This window comes from Sus scrofa, chromosome 6, assembly GCF_054392235.1.
Source record: "Sus scrofa isolate SSC_HxYL_T2T_F1_AM1 chromosome 6, Sscrofa_HxYL_maternal_Yorkshire_Landrace_v2.0, whole genome shotgun sequence".
Lineage (NCBI taxonomy): Eukaryota > Metazoa > Chordata > Mammalia > Artiodactyla > Suidae > Sus > Sus scrofa.
The window spans coordinates 140,873,967-140,896,065 of record NC_139388.1 but is presented as its reverse complement, the minus strand read 5'-3'; the positions used below and the strand labels follow the sequence as shown (position 1 = coordinate 140,896,065).

General features: G+C 41.2%; 1 long non-coding RNA gene across 1 annotated transcript in view; it reads right to left on the bottom strand.

Annotated features, from left to right (window-relative positions):
• The window catches only part of LOC146402843 (uncharacterized), a 48,402-nt gene that overhangs the window by 5,333 nt on the left and 20,970 nt on the right, over positions 1-22,099 (bottom strand). The window contains exons 3-4 of the long non-coding RNA XR_014807967.1: positions 13,387-13,453; positions 1,468-1,801 (exon numbers count right to left, since the gene is read on the bottom strand). This is a non-coding gene — a long non-coding RNA (uncharacterized LOC146402843). The remainder of the gene's footprint in view (positions 1-1,467; positions 1,802-13,386; positions 13,454-22,099) is intronic.

The window sequence follows — 22,099 nt, the reverse complement described above, 5'->3', positions numbered from 1 at the left end:
GAACTTTCTGATCCTCTGGTTTAGGACCATAACAAATGCCCCTGCCATGGTCTGAAGATTGATTACAGCTGAATGTGATCCACAGGGGTTTCCTGAAGAATAGTTTAGACTTCTGAGTCTCACTGCCAGACATTTCTGGCCGTTCTCCCTCCTTCCACCCTCCATCGCAAATGGCAGTGCTGTGACTTTCTGAGACGTAGCTGTCCAAGAGAGGGTCTTCTTGTGGGTCTTGAAGTGGCAACGGACTTCTCAGGCTTGTCCTTCTGTTTGAAGCCCCCCAAATTGGCTACAAAGCTAGAGAGACCTGAAATACAGCCCATGGAGCCAGCTGGAGTATTTTTACCCAATTTAGTACAGAGTGAGGGCCTTGAATTCACAGTTCTGGGTCTGAATCTCAGGACTAGGTTAGCCCAGTTGACTAACCTCTCTGAGTGTCAGTGCTCATACCTAGAAAACTGGGTGCAGACATTTATCCTTTGGGAGGATAAAGGGTAAAAAGAGATAAGTTCTGAGGCTTGCAATGAAGTTCGGCTTCATCCCTGGGGCTTAGCCAAAAATGTGTATCCAGCTTGGACTTTGGTCCTGATCTTTGGCAGGTATTAATAGACAATTTACCTACTTCATCATCACTTCTGGCACCCCCACCCCTACCTCGAGAATCACCAAAAATTGTGTGGTCTCATCAGTTACATGAGATCAATAGGACACACAGTAAGACTGACAATAAGCGCAAGGGTTTCTGTACAGTCTCAGCATTAACGCATGAATATTCACTTTCTGGTAGAGGTAAGTTATCCACAACCTGCTTTATTTCTCCTTATGACTGGATAATACAACATTTATTTGTTTGTTATATATTGTATGTTTCCTTAACTAGTATGTAAGCTACACCACAGCAGGAATTTCTTTAGTTTTGTTCACCACAGCATCCCAAATATCTAAAACAGTGCCAGCCATTTCATAGGCACTAAATAAATTATTGTTGAATGAATGAATGAACATGCAACAGATCCTAATCTCTATCCTCATACTCAAGTCCACAAGAATAATCATTTTTTAAAATTTTTCCGTAACTAAACTTAGCTGGTCTTCACCAGATTAACTCCATGTGGGGTTCAGCTCCATGTTTCTATGTCAGGGGCACTCATGCACCTAAGTTCTGGGGCCTCGTATAGTAACAAGATGTTGGCGGGTGGGCAACACATTCTCAATCATCTTTCCAAGTTGATATTCACAGAATCTTCCCCCCTGATTGCCTGCACCTCCAACTCCCCCAGATTTCTCTGGGTTCAGTGGCACTTGCTCTCTCTCTCTTTCTGCTATTTCTGGGCCACTCCAGGGCACACAGCCATCATTCTGCAGCTCCCAGGCCTTACTGGAATTCAGAGGAATTCTATGTGTCTAACAGCATATCCATTCTGCCCAGACACAACACAGACATGTCTCTTCCTCAACCTTGTCACTTACCCAGGACTCCCCCTAGGACAGGGCTAGGAGATCCTCCTCTGCTTTCAGATCCTACAAATCCACCTGGATTTTCCAGTAGCATCCCACAGCCTGGTCTGGGGCTAGGTGCACAGAGCAGGGCACACAGTACTTCTTTCTTAGGAGCTGATCCATACTTCTTGTCTGACTATCTTCTCTCTCCAGTGACCGATTTTGTTTCCAGTCTTAGTTGGGTAATCTGAGAACCTTCTCAGAATCTGTGCTTTTGAAACCCAAAAGCAAGGGGAAATTTTCCCTTCCTCTGCTCCACGTAGCCATTTTCTTTTTCTGAGCCAGTGAAAGCTGATGAGTTTAGCTGGTCAAAACAAAATGCAGAAGGAGCGTCAAGACATAAAAAGAAATATGAGGAGAAAACAGTTATTGGCATTTCCAAAGCATCATCACAAACACACACACAAAACACACACACATACACAGTGAGAAAATTTAAAAATAGCAGTCCAGTTGTTTAAACCTCTCAATGAAAATCTCCAGCCCTCTCTTATTTGGGAAATGGCAGATCAATTTATATAAGAGCTCTCAAACCCTCCTTCTAATGAGTTTGTCTAGGTAATGCCTGTCTATAAATAGACACCATTCCAAACTCCTAATGTCTGGGTTCTATATCAGGTGGCAGGCCCCCTGCTCATTCTCCCCAACCTGCCTAAGGAGCACCTCTTCTCAGAAGCCTTTCCTGGTCCAGTCCCCAACCTTTACCCTGATAAAAAGTCACCAGTCCCTTCTTAGTGGCTCTCACTGTATTCTATTGCATTAATTCAACTAAGTTAGGCTGGAATTGCAAAAGAACAGTGGCTGAAACAAAAGCATTTACTCTTCTCTCATGAAATTTGAAAGTAAGAAGCCCAAAGCTAGAGGCTGGCCTCACGATCACCAAGGATCTAGGTTCAGGGGTAAATCTGCTTTGCTGCTGCACCATCCTCTCCCTGCAAGACTTCCCTGTCAAGTCCAAGATGGCACCTGAGGCTCCAGCTACCACCTTCCAGGTATCAGACAAAGAAAGGTGGACAGTGAAGGAATATCCCTTAGCCTTAAGATGCATCCTAGATAATGCACACAGAATTCCTGCTTGTCTCCCATTGGCTGTTACTTAGTTGGAAGTACATAACTAATGCATTTTGTAAAATAGTATTTTAACTGAAGGGCAATGTTCTCAACAAAATTTGGGGTTCTTATTTGTAAGAAAGAACAGACTGGGGGTGCTGGTCATAGCTCAGTGGGTTAAGAATCCAACTAGAATCCATGAGGATGTGGGTTCAATCTCTGGCCTTGATCAGTGGGTTAAGGATCTGGCATTGCCGTGAGCTGTGGTGTAGGGGTGTAGGCTGCAGACATGGCTGGGATCCCACATTGCTATAGTTGTGGTGTAGGCCAGCAGCTACAGCTCCCAATTCTACCCCTAGCCTGGGAACTTCCATATGCCACAGGTGTAGCCCTAAAAAGCAAAAAAAAAGAAAGAAGAAAAAAAAGAAGGAAGGAAGGAAGAAAAAGAAGAACGGACAGGTACTAGAAAGCAACTAGCAGTTTCTTCCAACCCTTCTTGTGAAATGGTTACACATTGGTTTATCCATCTTCTCAAACACATGGTAAGTTTCTTGAAGAAAAAACCAAAAGTTCCTCATTCCTCTTTCTTCCCAGTTTCTAGCACAGGGCCTGACAGTTACATTCAATGCTTATTAGTAAAGGAGAATTTGAAGCCACTGTGGTAGAAGGCACTTGATAGATGTAATCTCTAATTCTTAACTAAAATACAAAACAAAACCTGCTATTAGCATGTTGAAGAAGGACCTTTTTCCATCCCATTTTGTGAAAAATAGGAAACAAGCTCAGACATATTGAGTCACTACACAAGATCTCGGGTCCTGTGAGTGGCAGAGGTTGGACTTAAAGAAAGCATTGCCAGAAGTTCCCTTCGTGGTGCAGCAGGAACGAATCCAACTAGGAACCATGAGGTTGCGGGTTCGATCCCCGGCCTTGCTCAGTGGGTTGAGGATCTGGAGTTGCTGTGAGCTGTGGTGTAGGGCGCAGATGCAGCTCGGAACTGGCATTGCTATGGCTGTGGCATAGGCCGGCAACCACAGCTCCAATTCGACCCCTAGCCTGGGAACCTTGGGAACCTCCATATACAATGGGTGTGGCCCTAAAAAGGAAGAAAGGAAGGAAGGAAGGAAGGAAGGAAGGAAGGAAGGAAGAAAGAGAGAGAGAGAGAGAGAGAGAGAGAGAGAGAGAGAGAGAGAAAGAAAGAAAGAAAGAAAGAAAGAAAGAAAGAAAGAAAGAGAGAGAGAAAGAAAGAGAGAAAGAAAGAAAGGGAAGCAAGCAAGCATTGCCTGACTCAGAAAGAAAGGAAGGAAGGAAGGAAGGAAGGAAGGAAGGAAGGAAGGAAGGAAGGAAGGAAGGAAGAAAAGCATTGCCTGACTCCAAGGTCACATTCTTTGCATTATGTGGGCTCCCCTACTTGCTACTTCTAGGGTTGCCTTCCCTGCTATTCGCTAATGGGCTTATGAACCTTGGCTTGTTAACCGGATCACGGTCACTTCCGGTGGACAAGATGGCTAGTGCTTATGATGAAAACCCTTCCCCATTTGATCTCGCATTATACCATCTACTCCAATCATTCCTCCACTCCAAGCTCTATTCCAAAAGCCCACTTGGAAGACCACGTTCTGCTCTGCCTTGATTATGGCTTCCTTCCTTTGCATGGACTTTTGCTTAGCCTCGTTTCTCGAGATGAGCAGGGACACAGTGCCTGGACCACCAAGACAGATGCTTATAGAGTCCCTTCTTAGCCAAGATCTCAGCCCCACTTCATGAGATTCTTATGGCTGTCCTTGGCGCTCACCGTTGTTATGGTCACAAAGACAGAGATTCAGCCTCCTCCTCTCCATCTTAATAGTGCCTCAAAATACTTCGCTATCTAAAAAATCTATTCCTGCAAATCCACTGATTTAGTGCATTCTATTCATATAACACAAATTATTTCCAAGCATATGTAACCACATAATTATTTCTTTATAAACCCTCTAACCAAATACATTTTATATGCTTATTAATTACACTAATAAAATCCCAATAAAATTTCATACTGATCTTATTACACATCACATCACACTATTCTGCCTCTTTAACAGAGACTGTACAACTACCATTAGTCATAGATCAAGATTAGAATGTAAGCTCTTTAGAGGCATGGACAGTCTTAAAAATCTTAAATGTCTTTACTCTTCAGCCCTCATCTGGCCATGCATCATATTAGCTCTCACTTATTTCTCAGATTGATCCATATAGACTAATAAAGTCTAGATCTAGTGAATTAGGCTTCAGCTCTAAATGTCATTGGATTATATTCAGCAGCAAATTATATTCTTCAGTGAAAACAATATTATAGTCTTAAGATCAATAATACTGAGTTCAGAGTTCCTGCTGTGGTGTAGTGGGTTAAGGATCCGGCATTGCCGTAGTTGTGGTGCAGGTCACAGCTGTGGTTAGAATTTGATCCCAGGTATGGGAACTTCTATATGCCCTGGGTGTGGCCCCCCCCAAAAAAAGCTGAGTTCTTTGTCTTCTTTTCAAAATAGACCTTTTCAAGAAATATATTTGACTTCAGAAAAGAGAGGGTTTTATTCATGTTTGGGTCCTACATGTTCTGACCCAGTCAGGTGGTGATGAATAGCATTTTTTTTTTTTTACCAGATTAACAAACTGCCCAACCAAGGCACATTTTCCTCAGGATGTGCTTAGAGAGCCCTGCCATCACCTCACCAAACCTTGGAGTACAGCCAGCAAGGGATAAGCGCCGGCACCACTGGTATCCCCTGGGCAAAGCATGGAGGCACAGATCTCAAGGGACCAGAACCTAGAGTAGCTCTGCAAATCCTTCATTTTAAAAGGAGAATCTTAAACCATAAACCAATTCTATTTTAACTAAAATCAACAAATATGATTGAGTGCCTACTCCATACCAGGAACCATATCAGGCAGCAGAGACGCACAAGGGAGAAGACACACTTTTCACTCTCAACAGGTTTACAGACGAAGGAGGGAGCCAGAACTAGACATAACTGGTGCGGGCATGTCACACTGTGCCATACGTTCCAGTAAAGCCCAAGGAATAAGAAGAAGAACAAAAACAAGAATATAAATATAAGCACAAATATGACTATAAGAATGACCAATATTTGCTGATGCCCACCGTGAGCTCCAAATACGTTATCTCATGTATTCCCCACGGCAACTTATAAGGTCTATGTCAGGACTCCACATTTTGCAAACAAGGAAATGCTATTGGGATGAGCAGAGGGGAGTAAGAAATTCTGCCTTCAGGCATTGGGAAAGGCTTCACGGAGAAAGTAACATTTGTTGGAATCATCAACTCCAGTTTCTCGTATAGCCCCCAGCAGGCAGCAATGGAATTTCATAATAAAGTCACTAATAGAAATTACATACTGGGGGATTTCCAGTGCAAGCGCTAATGGGGAAAGTGCCTACACTAGATGACTAAATATGTTGTTCTGGGTCATTAAAATTGTATTATGCATATGCTGAGGTTGGGATTGGTTAAAACATTTATAGAGAGCTGCTAATCTGATCACTAGACCATGTTCGGTAAATTTGCTCAGGGATGAGCCAAAGTTAAAAGTATAAATCCAGCTGTAAATAAGGAAATAATTGGACTGCCTGCATCAGTGGATGAAAATCTGTGGCCAGCTGGAACCTTTTTAAAATTTTATTTTTCATGAAATATTTCTTACATTCAACAAATTATGCCTAGTGAATTGCTGAAGTATAAAGAATGATTGCGTGAACAGTCATGTGCCCAAGCCAGCTTAAGAAACAGAAAATTACTAATTCTGGCAAAGCCCCTGATATTCTTCCCCATTCGTGTTTCTTATTTCCCTCCCTCCTCACCAAGGATTATGGCTTTTTTTAAAAAGTGGTATTATATGTGCATGCAACCCAGAAATATATGATATTCATTTTTATACATTTGAACTTTTAGGCGGACTCATGCTGTGTGTATCCTCTTGTGATCTTGCTTTCTACTCTCTGTATTATGCTTTTGATTTCCATCCACATCAGCTGTATTCTGTCATCTTCACTACTGTGTAGTATGCAAATTATCACTCTATTTTCTTGTCAGTGTACATGTTAGCAGACATCCGTGTAGACACAGGATGAATATTCTTAGACACCATGCATGGAAGCAAGAATATCTCTACAGTGCATTAGGTTGGGGTTACGGTTAGGGTTAGGGTTAGGGTTAGAAGGAGAGAAGTTGCTAGGTAAGAGGATATGTTTTCTTCAAGTCAAAAAAATAAAGGCAAATAATTTTCCAAAGTGGTTGCACAGATTCGTACCCTCACAAGGTCTACATGTCTCACAGTCTCATCACGCCTGGTATTGACCAGTCCGATGGGTATAAGACATTAATTCTTTGTAGTTTTAATTTGGATTTCTCTGGCTACTAATGAAGTCAAATATTGTCTTCTTGTATTTGCTAGTATCAGGGCTTTTGTTCCATGAAATGTGCTTTTCATGTCTTGTGCTCCTTTTCTTTTATGTTTTCTTTTTATTTATCTGTCTTCTGATAAACATAAAAAGTTATGTTAATATAATCAAATTTATTTCCTTTCCCTTTATGGTTTATATTTTCTGGGAAGTGCTTAAAAAATGCTACTTCCCTACCTGAGGTGAAGATTTTATCCTATACTTTCTTTCAGAAGCTTTAAAGATTTCTTTCTGCTATTAAAATTTTAGGTCACCTGGAGTTCCCTTTGTAGCGCAGTGGAAATGAATCTGTCTCGTGTCCATGAGGATGTGGATTTGATCCCCGGCCTCACTCAGTGGACTGGGGATCTGGCGTTGCCGTGAGCTATGGTGTAGGCTGCAGACAAGGCTCAGATCCCGTGTTGCTGTGGCTGTGGTGTAGGTTGGCTGCTGTAGCTCTGATTCGACCACTAGCCTGGGAACCTCCAAAAGCCGTGGGTGGGGCCCTAAAAAGCAAAAAAAAAAAAAAAAAAAAAAAAAAATTCAGTCACTTAAACTCGTTTTGTTTAGGAAATGAGGCAGGCATCCAATTGTACTTGTTCCCACAGAGAGAGCCAGTGGTCCCAACACTATTGATTGCACAGCCCCTTCTTCCCACTTGGTCTGCAAAATCAGTTCTGTATATGACAGGCTTCAGTGTATGGGGCGGGGGGGGGGGGTGTCTCTGTTTCTTTGAACTCTGTTCTGTTAAGTGATCTCTTTATATACTCATACATCAAGCTAATATAAAACATTATAATAAATCTTCCTAGCCCTAGGTCAAGTTTCCCTACATTTGTTTTTTCTTCAAGCTGTTCTTGCCTGTTTGTTTGCCCTTTCTCCCTTGATATACACGTTGAATGCTAGCCACCAAGTTTTATCAGCAATTCAATTGTTATTTTAACAGGTCAATCATGAGAGACTTGATCATCTGATCATCGTATCTAGCAACATGTCACATCTCCATTTATTTAGGTCTTCTCTTTCTACATAAATCATATTTTTGTTAAATTTATTCCTCAATATTTTGTTAAATTTATTCCTCAATATTTTGTTACAGTTTTTTTTTCTCTTTTGTCCACCCCTTGGCATATGGAGTTTCTGGGCCAGGGATCAGATTCCAGCCACAGTTGTGACCCATGCCACAGCTGCGGCAATGCAGATCCTTTAATCCACTGTGGCAGCCTAGGATCCAGCTGCTGCAGAGACTTTGCTGATCCTGTTGTGCCACAGTAGGTACTCCTTTTGTTATTATTTCTAAACATTTTATGTAAAATCAACTCTTTATATATCTATTGGTTGCTATTGTTTGGCTACGCCATTGACTTTTAAACATTGATCTTATATCTAGCAATCTTCCTAATGCGGGGTGGGTGTGCATGTGTGGGTGTGTGTGCATGTATATGCATTAGGTCTTCTACTTGGACAATTTTCATGTCATCTCTGAATAATCAGTTTCATTTCTTTCTTTCCACTCATAGTAACTTTATTTCTTTTTCCTGCTTTACTCCAATGGCCAAAGCCTCCAGCACAACATTGAATTATAAGTCGTGGCTTCCAAAAATTGGAATAAATCAATAACCTCTTGAACAGGAGTCATGCTAACAGTCTGGAACTCGTTCCATTGTTGGTACATGTGCTGCCAATTGAGACACAGCTAAACTCTGCTCTCCTGGGAGCAGCTGGCCCCTCCCAGGTAGACACGAAGGGATCTGAGATGACTCCCCAGGTGGACTCTGCTTTCTGAAGAGTGAGAGATTGTTTCCAGGGCAACAAGTTCCAGCCTTGGGACTAGAATCATCCCTTTGAGAACAGGTCCCCTCTAGCTCATCTCCTTGAATAAAATCTCATAAGAAGCCATGGTATCTGTCTGTTTTCTCCTCAACTACCTTGAAAAGTGAGGCAATGCTTCTGCCACAAGGTGAGCAGTAGGAGATCCCAGGCAAAGCAAATCATCAATCCTCCAGAGGACCAAATTTGCATTAGGTACTAATACACTTGATTATCTTGCCAGCCCCAGATGTGTCATCTTTATTACCTCAGTAACCAAGTGAATGTGCTTAGGCTTTTCAGCATGTAATCTCTTGCCTTTCCTTCTAAATCCCTATTAGACAAATTGGAATTTCAGAAGCCAGTGACAGATTTTGGTCCACATTACTTTTTTTCTGGCTTATGAAAATGAAATTGAGCATTCATTCTAAACTCTGGTATATATTTAATCTAGAGCATAAACTGGGACATTGAGAGTGAAGAGGGGTACTAAATAAATAAGATATCTGCGCACAGGTATCAACTGGAATTCTCCTGAAAAACCCAGTGTATATAGCCACTCCAGCTATACTACTTTCATTAATGCCATTTCTTTCTCAAACATCCTCTCCACTGTGATATTTATTCCTGTTATGTCTCATCCCTAATTCAAATGTTTCTCAGTTCTATTTTGTGAGGCAGTCTTCCAACCACCCTCCAGCCTACAGTCCACTGGAAACTGAGAAACTGCAAATGAGATGTAGTTGAAGTACCTCACATGAAAAATGATCTGAAAGAAACTCTGATTGACCTCAAATGCTGTGTTTCACATCTTCTGTCGTGTCACAGATAAGACTCTAATCATCTCACCTGTCCTTTTCTTTCCAAATTACATTATCCAAATTTCCTGTTACAGTGGATGGCATGCATTATTTAACACATACATACGCACATAAAATATAACATAAATGATGTATTTGTCCTTGATCAGGGAAATTTGCTGTAAACAGCATCATATCAAGATGCTCTTTGGTATGATTTTTGTGCTTTACTGGGGACACTCAGAGGAAAGCATTTCCATTGTTTTCAAAGTACATTTAAATGGGTTTCTACCTTGTTCTGCCAACCTGACAGGCCTCCTGGGCAGCTCCTCTCTGAATGCCTCTGCCACAGCCAACCTTCTTCTGCACCAGAATCATCATTTATTAATTGCATTGTAATTAGTTTCAAGTATTGCCAGCTAACAAGAGGAGATTACCATCAAGTGTGGTTAGATATCAACTTGAAAGAGAATGGAGTAGAAACTACTCCAACTGAAAAACTGACTTATCTGACATAGATAAGTTCCACAAACCACATTTCTTAATACTCCAAATAGTCTCCTAAATGTTCTCCATCTTATCTGCATAAGAAATGAAAAATGTGTGTCTATCAAGAAAGATGAATCTGAAGAGCTACCTTCCAGACCAGTACTGTGTCGAGTCTGACAGGTACTTGGAGAATGAGAAGCTCAAAAAATGGCAAATGATGATAATAATTAACTTTTGTTGAATTCCTGCTGTGTACCTAGTTCTTGTCACATCAAGAGCTTAACAGGTACTATCTCATTTAATGTTCATGGCCTCGTGAGGTAGGTATTATTGTCATTTACCGATGAGAAAACTGAGTAACTTGTTTGAGGTCATATACAGGGTCGACAAGATAGGATCTGGTGCTAGAGCAGTGCCCTTGAATACCCCAGGGTACAATACAGCTTGTTATGTGTATGCATTTAGTGCCAAACCTCTGAGGCTTACCTGCAGAATCTCTCACCATTGGATTCTGCAAGACGCACCCTGCATGCCTAAGGGGTGCTTTACCCATGCCTCATGCAAATAGTAAGACACAAACTTATTTATCATCCTCACGTGGACTCACTCACTAAAAATTCATCCTCACATGGACCACTCACCAAAAATTCATCCCCTCATCGATGCATTCACTAAAATTTATACTGCTCCATCTATACAAAGAAGAGAGTCTTGCTTTCAGACTGTGATAATAAGGGAGATTTCACAGGTGAGGCTACAGTTGACCTATTCTAAAAGGGAGAATGGGAATCTTTCCAACTTAGAAGAAATAGAATCTGACAAGATGCAGACTTTGGAAGGCAGAAGGAGTGGTAGGAAACATGGTAGTTCAAGGTGGACACAGCATAATACATGAAGATAGGAAATTCATTTGGAAAGGTAGGCTGGGCCAGATCACAGAAGTTATCAGATTAATTCAGACAGCCACACATCCCAGAAAGACGGATGGCTCCTTAGGGTCAGGGACTGTGACATTCCTCTTGGTGACCCTCTCTCCCACACGGGACCTTGCAAGCTGTCTTGCTCATGCTGACGCTTATCAATATGTTAAACATATGAGGACATAAAGTGCCAGTCTTCCCAAGGCAATCTGTTTTTTTCAAAAAACATGGATCAAAACCTTAAGTGAGAGGACGTACTTTCAAGCAGTGTAGCAGGGCTCCCTTAAGAAGACGGAAAAGAGTTTAAGGAGGTAGCAGCATCTCACTAGAATTCCTAAAACTGCATGAACTAATAATAACTAACACTTTCTGTGCTTATGCTGTGTGCCAGCCAGAGTCCTTGGTATCACATTTAGCATCTCATTTAATCTCCACAAACCTGATGAATACAAACAATAATTATTCCCAGTGTCCATTCAGGGACACTTGGGGCCATTGGTAATCTTTGTCACAACGAACTAAAATTAGTGTGTAAGAAGAATTTATAGAAGCCTCTAACTTAAGTTCTATTAAGCCTGGCCACTCTTCAAGGCTTGGCAATATGGAAACTCTTATTCCACATGGACACAGACACAGTTAAAACTCCCACTATTCAGGGGAAGAAAGCTTGTTAGAATATTATTAAAGTAGTCTTTTTTTGGGGGGGGTGCACACTGCACCTGTAACACATGGAAGTTCCCAGGCTAGGGGTTGAATCGGAGCTGCAGCTGCTGGCCTATACCACAGCCACACCAACGCCGTATCCCAGCCTCATCTGGATCCCCGACCCACAGTAACACTGCATCCCCGACCCACCGAGCAAGGCCAGGGATCGAACCTGCATCCTCATGGATACCAATTGGGTTTGTTTCCACTGAACCACAACAGGAACTCATTAATATAATCTTGATTGATCGAGTTTTCAACAGGTGCTATGCTTCTTTTACATTACTGTTACTTTAGTTTCATTTTTTTACTTCAATTTCTAAGGGTTAATAATTCTAAAATTGATAATGACTTTGAGGGGGCCTATAATTTTGCAGAAACTAACATGGAAGAGTTAGAGTATAGTGCTTATTATTCTGTTTCTCTCTCTCTCTCTCTCTTTTTTTTTCTGGTTACTGCAAAGTATTTTTAACACTAGAAAGTGAGAATGGGTAAAATGGAGGAATCTATGAATTTTTTGCTACACCTAAGCAGGCAGCAGTCAAAAAAATTAAATAAATAAAGGGGAAAAACTGACCTAGATGAGGAATTCTAGAAACACATCATCAGATCATCTCTGTCTGCTCTCACCACTGACACCTCTTACAGCTGTGATACTTTCTCCCACTGATCTAAGATGCAGCTTCAGAATCCTTCTTTTTTTTCTTTTCTTTTTTTTTTTTTTTTTTGCTGTTTTAGGGCAGCACTCGCGGCATATGAAGGTTCCCAGGCTAGGGGTCGAATCAGAGCTGTAGCCGCCAGTCTATGCCACAGCCACAGCAACATGGGATCCAAGCAATGCCTTTGACCTGCACCACAGCTCATGGCAACACGGGATCCTTAACCCACTGAGCAAGATCAGGGATCAAACCCGCATCCTAATGGATCCTAGCCGGGTTAGTTAACCACTGAGCCACGAAGGGAACTCCCAGAATCCTTCTTAACTCAGCAGTCCAGAGAGCATGTGAGCGGAGGAGTCAAACCCCATTTGCAATCTCTATTCTCTACCTATCCCCTAAACTTTGATTGGAAAAGAATCTATGACGTAATTACTGCTTATAAGTTATTGTCTTGGCTGGCACTCACAGAGCTGTCCATCACCGACAGCATCATGTTTAGGCATCATGCTAAGGGCTTTACAGCTTGTCTCATTTAGTCCTCACAATAACCATCTGAGGCAAGGTCAGCGGATCCTCACTCTGCGATAATTCTATAGTCTCAGAGGTGAATCATATTTCCAAGCTATTGAGTCGGTAGTTCTCAGATCCTAACGATTAATGGCATCTTAGTCTTTGGAGGAATCCCTAGAATATTGCTCCAGAAAAACTTCAAATAAGGAATATCTAAGTGATCCTGAAAATATGTGAATGCCAGTGCAACAAACAAAGTATATTCATGAAAGATAAGAAGGCTGTATAGCAGAAGGTTTTCAAGGAGAACAAGGTTAGAGCTGAAATTAAGCCTCTAGATAAAGTATGAAGAATATTCTGCGAGAGTATGCATCGTGTCAGGGAATGTGACAGCTATTTTCATCCTGCTTCATCTTCACAACTATCTGGGAGGTGAGTATTACTAGCTGGTTCTACAAAAGAGAAAAACAATATTCAGGGAGATCAAGTTACCTTTCAAAGTCTCACCTCCAGGAGCAGGGATGCAAACCACGTTGTCTGAATGCAAAGCCTGGAGCCCCTTTGATGATGTGACCTGAGAAACAAATCAGTGTCAGCCTTAAATGATGTTTGAGCTCAGAAAGCATTGATAATGAAATTCGAAGCCACTGGATCCCAGGTTTGGGGACTCACTGAGGACTGTGACAGACTCAAGAACCAGATCTAAGCAAGCTTTAGGGTCAAGTACTGAGGAGGAAAACAGAGTTATTCACACATTTGAACACTGTCTTCTCCAATAGCTTTTCATTTTAATCAAGTATTTCTTCTCTCCACTAGGGCAAACTTTTTCCCTTTCTCACCCAATGTGCAGGTCCCAAAGGCCATCATAACTCATTTTCCTCCATTGCAGTGTCATCAGACAAAGAACACTGTTGATTATTTCTCTTCACTTGCCAGAGAAAATGCATCAGGAAATGCCAACCTTCCATTTCTCATCTTAAAGACGACCGCATTAAACAAGAACTGAAATTCACACAGGTGAACCCATCTGTGCTAAGCATAAACGCCCACAGTCCTTAGGATGAATTATTTCAGCATTTAAGTCTTAGGCATCACATGGCCAACTTTGCCGAATTCTCAGTGTGTTGGGTGTTTTTATTTTCTCTCAAGGAAAAAAAAAAAGACAATTCAGAAGGACATTCTCATTCATGCCCCATTAGAATCTTAAATTTATATCTCTGGTCTCAGTGCTCAGATTTTCCTGATATTCTGAAGGAAGTCAGGAGTTGGAAACTTTGCACCCCTTTTCCTTCTTGTGCTTCATTAAGAACATGTGTCTCCTATTCATCCACCAACCACTGGACAGATCCTAAATCAAATATGCATCCCCGTTGTTCCCCATGCCCCTGGAATAACAACAGTGATCAAACTTCATGGACATCTTGCTGAGTTGATGTTACAGATATTGCAGAGAAGTGGAAGATGAGGGTCAGGATTAGGAAATTTACTTCTCCTATGGCTCGGTTTGCTTTCATCTGAAAAAAAAATGAGGGCCATATTCTTCCCTGCATAAAATATTTCTTTACGGAGTATGATTTATACACTAGCAAAAGTTTGTCAGTTCTCCTAGCAAGCAAATTAAAATTACTTATATGTATTTAAATTATTTTATATGGATCTTGCTCAATTTTTATTTTAGTATTATAGTCAATAATTAATACCGGTCTTTTCAGAATGATTTGTCATCTTCCATTTAATATCATGTATAATAAAGCTCAAAATTAGGAGCTTAGACATAAAAATGAGACTTAAACATAATTACCCAGCTTCTTATCCCCTAAATAAATATGGTCTTTAACTGTTTTTCTTATCACAAGAGTATTACTTGGAAAAGTTTCTCTAAAAACAAAATTAAATTTTAACCCACAGCCCACCTTCCCCAGTTAAGCTCTGCTAATATTTTAATGTGGATGTCCTTGACTTTCATCTCTCCCTGTGAATTAACATATAGATTATGTGTTTATTGTATGTGGGCAAAGGAAATTGGAGAGATTAATGCAAAGGGGTGGGGTTGCAATGAGCATCATAGGGTGCCTCCCTGAATTCACAAGAAGGAATGCAGCCAGGTTGTAGACCCAGACTGAAACATGGCAGGGAATTGGAAAAAATCTGCTCTCTTCATCCTTCACTCTGTTTCCTCATCCTATAGCCGAAAATGACTTGTACCGACATCTTGTGGTTTTACATTTCCTCTATTCGAGCAGCCAGAGAGACACTGGACATTCTTAGCCACAATCCCAGCATTCCCTGGAAAGGGACTCAGGACTCTTTAAAAGCCCATCCTGATCCGAAGGGCATGTTTATGTTCTAGCAACATGGCTGCTTCCATTGCAACCACAGAGTTGGGTTGAAAAAGGGCAGTCACCAGAAGGGAGGAGTCATGATGAGCCACAGATATCCACTAGCAAGAGTTTCATATTTTCATTTTGCAAAAGTGAAAATTAACAACACATATAGTGTTTTATAACGTGCCCCCTCTCTTACTGCATGTTGGCCAATGTGCAAATAGGTTTCCTTTATTCCCCCTTGATTTCTGTTATTGAAGAAAATGTCTCTGCATATTCGTTTCCCTAAAATAGTGCTTCCCAAGCTTTCTTATAACATACACACACAGAAAACAATACATTTGTTGCACATTCAGGAAATGAGAGGAAATGTGGAAACACATATATAGGGCTTGATGCAAAACATATTTTATTTATATTATGAAATTAAAACTCTCCTATAAGGAGTTCCCATAGTGCCTCAGCGGTTAATGAATCTGACTAGCATCCATGAGGACACAGGTTCAAACCCTGGCCTTGCTCAGTGTGTTAAGGATCCGGTGTTGCCATGAGCTGTGGAATAGATCACAGATGTGGCTCGGATCTGGCATTTCTGAGGCTGTGGCGTGGGCAGGCAGCTGTAGCTCTGATTCAGCTCCTAGCCTGGGAACCCCCATATGCCTCGGGTGTAGACCCAAAAAGACAAAATAAACACATAAATAAAATAAAATAAAATCTGAAATTGTGTAAAGCTTCCAAATAAAATATTCTCAGAGTATTTAATAAAAACTAACTTGCTTCCATGCTCTTGTTTATATTAGATTTATGCTTTAAATACCTACACAAAATTCCTGAGGAAGAATTTTTCATGATGTTATTTTCAAATTCTCTATAGGGACTATCAGTGGAAAACTTTGCACAGGTTGGTGACAAAAAAAAAATTAAAGCACTTTTAGAATCATTCAAAAAATGTGCACATTTAGATAATATTTAAGGAAAACTAAGAGCTCACTCTTTCCTTTTACCTATTAGAGTAATATTGAAACTTCTCATGATAATGTGAATAATTTTGAATCCATTGAAAATTTGCATATGAAATACTTCAAAATAAGGTCAATGCTCTAATTTTCAGAAGGAGCATATTTTCTTGGAGAGGCCATCCTGAAACAGGTCAAGTTGCCACTCAAGAGGCATCCTGCCACTACTGAGAAGTTTATGGATATACCTGAAAGCAGGCGATTGTTCCCACCCTACTGGGATGTGCCCACACTGGACCAGCCTCACCTGGAGCTGGTGTGACATTCCCCTGCTGCAACAGCTGGTTACTTGGCTGCTGACCAGGTATAGGAAGTCCAGTATCTCCTCACCTGTGCTCTGCAGTACGTGACGGAGCAGAGGGCAAATGAGGAAAGACAGAGCCAGCCTGGGGGGACCAGGTGGCACCATCTGACCACCTTCCCCTTCAAGAAGCCCTGAATGAGGCAGCTCCAGGTCAAAGGCGATGGGACTCCAGCAGCCCCAAGCCTGCGCAGCCATATGGACTCAGAGAGCACTATCTCTGGGCTTGCCTGTACTCTGTTCACCACACCTTAGCAAACGTTGTGATCTAATGACATGGGAGATTTATTCATTACCGTGGTTTTCAGGTTTTGTTCTGTAAGCTCCAGGATTTTGTTCCAAGGCCTGAGAGCCCTTGTGCAGGCAAAGAGGGAGCCGAGGGGTTAGAGTTTTGGGTTTGCTGCTCTGTGTCAACCAGAGCAAGCATCACTGGGATCTCTTTTATTACTTTATAGCTTGTTTTTTGGTTCTGGGGGTTTTTTGGCCCTGCCCACAGTACGTGGAAATTCCTGAACAGGGATCCAACCTGCGACACAGCTGCAACTTGACCTGACGCAGGGACAACGCCAGATCCTTAACCTGCTGCTCCATAAGAGGACTCCACTGAGACGTCTTTAATATTTAGGTACGTGGGGAGAGGGAAAGACGTCAACTGCTAAAAACAAATGGTTGGAACCTACCATATTGGTGTTCATCTTTAAAATTTAAAAAACATATGAAAACATATATTTCAAACATGAAACAGTAATCTTCTTCCTCTAAAAGGCAAAATTTTACACCCCCTGTCCCCACCCCTTCACCAGTCAGTGTTTGTTGAAATGATCTAGGACTTTCAATCTCAATCTTTTTAATACATTTTGAAATTACGTATCTTCTCCTTCCCTTTATTTCTGACATTTGCAGGAAGTTTCCTAACTACATTAGCAATAGTAATCTAAATTTAATGCTATTTCACTGGTTCCGTCTTTACATTTTCTTTTATAAATCTTCCTGATTTCTAAATTCTTTCTTATGATTAATTTCTTGGTTCACTGGAGCACTGATTCAATAATTTTTGGGAAGCAAGGTACACTAACAGTATGTGTTTTGAAGCTTTGCACATTGGAGATTGTTTTCCTTCTACCTCCCCGTATGAAGGCTAACGTGTCTGGGGCTAGAATTCTGAGAACACAGTATTTGCTCCTGGAAATTGCATCAAAAAAAAAAAAAAAAAATAGAGAGAACGGAAATCTACACTCAAAGCTGAAACTTTTCACAGCAGTCGTTACATGGACAATGTTCCATTGTTTTCTTCCAATATTCATTTAAAGAAGAAATCTGAGGTCAATTGGATTATTTGCTTTTTAAAAAGATTTTTGTTAGAGCATAGTTGATTAACAGTGTTGTGCCAATTTCTGCTGTACTGCATACACATATATGTATATGTATGTACACATATGTATATATTCTTTTTCTCATACTCTCTTCCATCACATTCTATCCCAAGAGAGTGGATATAGCTCCCTGTGCTTTTGCATCATAAATGCAATGTGCTCTTACTGAAAACACGAATAAGAGGTTATCTGAGTCTTTTCCTTCTCTTCATGACTCCAGGGACAACCTCTGCCCTGTTGCATTAGCACGCCTACCGTCTTTTGAGCCACTGTTGCTTTTGATCACATATCCATTGAGTGTACTCTGTTTGCCCAATCTGCAGGGGGACGGCTATGTTGGCTCAGCACTGTTTGACATATTCTGCCTCAGGGAATCTGGGAATATGGGCCCCTGATCAAATATTTCTGACTACAGAAAAAAGACTTAGATTTACGTAGTTTTACCTTGTGAATTTTGAAGTCTGCTCCCCATCCCACCACCCGGGGAAATCGAGGAGGGAGCTATAGCTCCAGGTCAGTCACTTCAAGGAACCTCATCTCTGGGCCAGTGGTTCCTTTCCACAGGTGTCCTGGCAGCCAGAAAGTTAGCTGGGGCTCTTGCTTCCCTCCTCTGACACAAGTACCTTTATTAGGAGCCTATACAACTTAACTCATCATCTGCACCATTTGCAAACTCTTAGTAAGAACCACTGATTTCCTCACATGTAAGGGGGTGCTAGGACTTACCCCATGGTGGTGTTGTGAGGATTGATGAAGACCACAACACACACACACACACACACACACACACACACTGCTGCCACATCTCCCCAGGCTTTTCCTTTCCACACAGATATTTCATTCTTTTTGTGTGCATGTGTGCACTTTCTAGGGCCACATCCACAGCATATGGAAGTTCCCAAGCTGGTTTCCCAAGCTAGGGGTTGAATCAGAGTTTCAGCTGCCAGCCTACACCACGGCCACAGCAACCCGGGATGCAAGCTGGGTCTGCGACCTACACCACAGCTCATGGCAATACTGGATCCTTAACCCACCGAGCAAGGCCAGGGATCGAACTCACGTCCTCATGGATACTAGTCAGGTTTATAACCTGCTGAGCCACAATGGGAATTCCCACACACAGAGATTTCAAAGCTGGAAAGCATTTCCCTCAGTCCAGACTCACCATCTTTTCCATTTACAATAATTCATTTTCAGTGGGAATTTGGAGGAGGGAGTAAGTTCTTTCATTCCAACAGTATCTGGCACAAAGTCAGTTCTTAATTTAGATCTGTTGAATGGAAGACGATTCATAGCATCAACTCCCCTCTCAATTCTAAAACTTTCCTGTTTATAAGTATGAGAAAGTGACCTAATGTCACCTCCAGAATGTCAAGGCTTACTGAAAACAGTTTTATCACAGTTGGCAGCAGCTGACACCAATCAAAGTCCAATTAGTCGATGAGAATGTCAGAGAAATGATTTTAGAGTCCTTTAGGGCTGGGAGTTGGAAAGGCAATCGGTCAGCGGTGCTAGACAAGAGGCTTGGAAATTTACTGAAGAGTTTTTAAAGGAGTTGGAACACCTAAATGAACATATCCTAATCAAAGATAGACCGAGCAGCTGAAATCTGTTCAAAGGCTTTCAGAGCTTCAGCACTGAGCTAATTTTAATCACCGTCTTTAGATAAGAGAGAAATAAGCAGGTCACTTTGGAACATTCAGAAATTCTATGTGGGGTTTGAGATTGGGAACAAGGCGGCAGACTACAGAGTCTAAACACCTCCCTCACACCAAGACAGCAGAGGCCCAAACAGCTCCCTACGTCATCAGACCAACATTCCTTTGCAGTTTCTGGAATAAGTTCCAAAAAATATTGGATTCGGAAAATAGAACGGAATTCATTTTGGAGCAACCAAATTAATCCTTCTTTAATGGTGAAGAACATGGTATATCAAGTTCAAAACAAACCTCAAAGTGGCAGGAGTCAAACTATATAAAAAAGCTAAGAGGTTTTGTAGTACAAGAAAATAAAAATAAGAAGTCAGACCTCCATGAGGCTCCCTCCCAGGGGATTTGGCCATACATGGTACAAAGAGACTTTGGTCAGATAAGCCCAAAGCAATGGTTGTTCATGACAATTTGCCTAGTAATGCCTAAAAGCAAACTGCATCCTAAAGAAAATGGAGCTCTCCTCACTGTACCCGAAAGGAGAGTATTAAATTATTTTATGTTAAGCCACTAAGATTTGGGGATTTCTTTATTTCTGCAGTACAGTCTAGTTGTAATGTTAGTTATCACTAAAATATGCTCTGAAAACAACAAGAAAATACCGGTAGCTTAGAACACTGTTAGATGTTCTCACATTAGATGTGGTTGTAGATTGGCTGTGTGTCTGATTTATGTGTCTTTATCTTGGCATTTGAGGTGAAGAAGCAGCCCTAACTGTCAGAGGCAAGAAAGCAAGAGGAACCACATGACTGCTTAAAACTCCTGCTCAAAAACGGCACACAACACTTCATTGCTCACAGCAAGTCACATGGCAAAGCCTCACAACAATGGAGCAGAGAACTATAAAGCCTCCACAGAAATGAGCAGTAAATGATTGGGAACAATAATGCAACCCACCAATGTACCTTATCCTGGCTAATACACACACTGAGAAATAAATGGTCACAGAATTATAAAGCAAAAACAAACCCCCAAAACTTTAACATGTGGCTTTGGTCTAGCAGTGAGCTATTGAGAAAACTGCTCTCTGAAGCTGGAGATACAGAGATCAATGTAGCATATTTGGTAAAACTATCTCCTGAGGTAAAGTGGGAGGTAGATCATATGCCTACTGAGCAGATATCTTTAGAGGAAAGGGTAGGAAAACTGAAATTTAATTTTATATGTTGTTATTGCTATCTTTGGCAGTATCATAAGGCAAATAATACCTGGGGGGATGGCCATTTCAACCAGAAATGAAGTAAGTAGAGAGTCTAGAAATGTGGGGTCTTGCAAGACCAGAAAAACTGACTGCTTCCAGATGCTGAAGAGTAAGCTGCAAGATGTAAAAACAACCTTAAGAGAAAAACAAACTAAAAAGGGAACTTTGGGTCAGAACTCACCCTGATCCATCTATCCATCTAACTCTGGACTGATACTTGAAAGATAATCTTCTGTCTTATTTGACCTAGTGTGTTTTGAGGTCTCTTTGTTATGGTATCTTATACCCTAATACGTAACTGTAAAGTCTCTGAGTATCACTCCTTCCAAGATTCTATTGTATCGTCCATCTCTTGGAGATCATAACAATTGTCCAGGCTTATCTGACATCTAACCTAAATTTAGATAACTTCTTGTTCATTTAGCTTTTAAAACTGCCAAAAGAGGGAGTTCCTATTGTGGCTTAGCAGGTTAAGGACCTGTTGTCTCTGTGAGGATTGGGTTCAGATCCAGTGTTGCTGTGGCTGTGGTGTAGGCAAGTAGCTGCAACTCTGATTCAACCCCTAGCCTGGGAACTTCCATATGCTGCAGGTCTGGCAGTAAAAAAATAAAATAAAAATAAAAATAAAATAAAATAACCAAAAAAAAGAATCTCATATAATGCATTTCCCACCTCATATGAAATGTCACTCTTAGGGAATTATAAAAGAATTCAAAGCACTGCAGACAATTATAATCTGATATAGTCTTTATATTGAATTTAAAGTCCAGTGAAGATGCAAAGTCAAATCTAGGTATTGACATTCTCCCCAGTTCAGTTCAGTTGTTCAGACATTTATTGCAAACCAGGGAGATTGAGGTATAGGCAATTTTTGCCCTCAAGAAGGTTACCATTGATCAAGGGAAATGTATCAGAATGCATAAACTTGTGCTACAGAGCAGCAGATGCTATTGCAGAAGAAAGGAGGCATAGAGTGCTATAGGAACAGAGATGCACAACACCTATCTCAGTTGGAGGCAAGGGCTTAGGGCAGGGTTTGCAGAGAAGATGCCTTAGCAGAGTCTTAAGGGAAAAAGTGAAAAAATTTCTTTGCAAAGATGAAGGGAATAAGTATTCTAGGCAGAAAGAGCCATAGGAACTAAGTCAAGTATGTGAAGGGGACATATTAAGCCCTATTGCAGAGTCTGCAGCTGAGGATTTTATGCAGGTCTGCCACGTTTTGTGAGCACATGGCCACTGGGACTGTGGAAGCTACCCCTCGTGCTTGCCTTTCTTTTAGGTGGGAATCATTTCAGA